Raw genomic sequence first — 3,121 nt, forward strand, 5'->3', positions numbered from 1 at the left:
CATATCACTTCCGGAAACTTTGTAAACTTATTGGCATACAGATATAACGTATGTAACTTCTTTAGCTGGCCAAAGTTCTTTGGGAGATCGCTGATGTTGTTTCCGCCGTCTTTGTATTGACGATGTCCGAGGTAAAGGATTTCGAGATTGGCCAAATAACAAAAGTCCTCTGGGACGTTCTGTATCCTGTTTCCGCCAAGCCACAACTCTTTTAAACTGATGCACATCTCCTTGATACTTTTTGGGATGCTTTCGATTGCATTTTGAGAAATATTCAAACGCTCTAACTTCTTCAGCTTCACCACAACCTCTGGGAAGACAGTAAGTTTGTTATCCCATAGAGCTAACTGGATGAGATTCTTCAGTCGACTTAAGTCACGCCCCCTGGAGGGGTCGTCGGCTAGTGCCTCCAAGCCGTTACTATTCAGCCATAGGACACCAATGTCCAATCCAGATTCCTCTGTTTTTGCAATGATTTTCGTCAAAATTTTCTCGATGTCCTCCTTGGTCTGCTGCTTCCTGACCAAGTGGTTGGCGTGTAGCCGCCATCTTCCTCCTTCGTCTTCCTCCAACAATAGTTCTACCTTACCGACCCTTAATGTGGAGTGTGACATTTTCTGTGTTCTGCTTTTGCGATTGAAAAGCTCTAAAGACTAAGACACTTTTTGATTTGTGTTTGCTCCAATTCCTATTTATTCCTATGAATCTCAGACAAACGGCTTCTCTGTGTCACCCCATGTCCCGAAGGTAACGTAAGTCAAGCGACACCGGGCGGGAAAAGTGTAGTACTGCAGGTGATTCGTCTTGTGAGGAAGAAGGCTCATCGTCTGTCCCTTCTGACATCTCGGAGCTATTCATTCCTGCAATGTAAACACACCGCAGGATGAAACTATGATTATTTCCCAGTTGAAGTTTACATTTGTTTTGCTACTTGCTTATCCTTAGTAACTAGCATACATGTTAGTTACCCTTTCCGAAATCACAACAACACTACAGAACTGAGCAGAGAACATTTCAAACGTCAAACAGATATTCTTCACCGTTCGGCTACCGGGTATGGCTTTTCTAAATCTGTTAAACAGTTATTCCATATCAACTGACACGTCTATATTTTGGTCTCACAATGAACCACCCCCGCCCTTAGTTACACTCTTTCTTTGAATTGTTATTGATTTTTAACCCCCAAAGGGTTTTATTTTGGAGAATCCCCTAGGCTTCCCCGTCGAACATGTCGAGTGGAATGGTCCTTGTGTGATTTAGTGGCTCAGTGCGTGCTGAGACAAGTTCTGCACAGGTAAACATATTTTTGAGGATATGGTTGTTCAGGTAAGGTAACACCTTAAGTAAATGTTGACACATAATCACATGCTGCATATTTCATAAGGCGTCAACGTAGAGGGGGCAATGTACACAGTAGACACTATATGGTCAATGAGGTTATATAACCTCCGTGATATGGTCAATGGACTTTGTTTCCTTCAGATGTAAATACATCAATCCCGAATAGATCACACAAAGGTGAAGTAAACAACACAAACTCGGCTGGCATTCAATATACATTTTGTATTGGTGTTCGATAGTAGTGCAGCTAGAGTTACCATTTAAACTGACAAATAGTTTGCTTCTGAGATTCCTATCCGGTTAAAATACGCATAGAGTACGCATATAACGTTATAAAAATTTATTTCCGCCGCACATGAAAATTCGTTATGCGTATTTCTCTAAGATTAATACATTCAATTACATTTGTGGGATCATGCCGCAATCGGCATGGTGTTCGATTCGATTTCGTTGATGTACCTATTGTAAGATCCTCGCAATCCAGCCCCTGACTTCAAAGAGGGAGCCCACAAAATAAATCAATAACTACCCACTTTTAACGAAAGTAGAAAACGCGGAGTAGAACTTCCGCTATTTTGAACGATTGTAAGCTGTGGGTACTATATATGCCACTCACGATGAACGTAATCGATGTGGACTGCAGACACAGACCACGGAGTTTTGACATTCGAGCCATTGTATATGCTCTCTGTACCGTATGATCACAACAATTCACAAGTATGACCTCTTCGTGACGAAGGGATTTTTACAGGAACCTCCGCACTCGTACTTCGTACAAGCAGAGGTTCGGCTCGGGCTGTTTTGTTTTTCGACGTATTTTAGGCGTTTTTGTCGGGCTTAATTTCTATTTTGTCCCGTTTTTATCATATTTGGCCGGCGGACATGAAGAAACGGGACATGATAGAAAGCCCGAAGAAAGACGCTTAAAATCGGTAAAAACAACAACACCCATAGCCAAACCTATGCTTGGAGAGTATAACTTCCGCATGATCTGAGTAAAACTTTTGTCCGTAACAAGTGAAACTGAAACGCCTCGTATCTTAACGTTTGGGAAAAACACTTTTGTTTGTGACAAACGTTACTTGTTGTTTTACTTCTATTCTTATGTGTATTGTTAATCCTGTAAGGGTAACTGTCACATTTTACAATAAAGCAATCAATCAATTGTTAACTTCAGTTGGAGGGGTAATAATCACATTTAAGTTAAACAGCATGAAATATATTGCGAATGGATTCTTCTGAGACAATTTTGTTCCTTGGATACGACGCCATGGACGACGATGCATATGTTTTAAACACTCACACATAAGCAACACTTATAACATTATTCGATCTAAAGCGCGGCAACAACATGTATCATAGTGATAGTACTTATGGTAACTGTCTGCTTCACAACAATCAGATTTGTCTATCTATCCGACACAGAACAATGATTTTAACACCACAGTCACGATAGTAGCGGAATACGGAACTTTCGCTATAAGTTTGGAATTCAGCCCACCCACCCGGCGCGCTCAGACATGTTGAAAAACAACAAGAGACGAAATACTTACGATGTACCCTAGTCTGAAGTCCATACAATCGGATACTATAGGACACATACCAGAAATACAAAAGCTAACGTCAAACTAACCAATGGCATTATTTGCTGACTGATCGCCGGCACAAGCAGAGTCTTATGATTCATTCCGTCAGGGGAATACCCTTCGTCGTCCAAACTCGTGACCAGGATATTAGAGACCCTTCCACTTTTGCCAGTGTCCGAAATTATCCTTGTTTT

Source organism: Branchiostoma floridae, chromosome 7 (genome assembly GCF_000003815.2).
Source record: "Branchiostoma floridae strain S238N-H82 chromosome 7, Bfl_VNyyK, whole genome shotgun sequence".
Classification (NCBI taxonomy): domain Eukaryota; kingdom Metazoa; phylum Chordata; class Leptocardii; order Amphioxiformes; family Branchiostomatidae; genus Branchiostoma; species Branchiostoma floridae.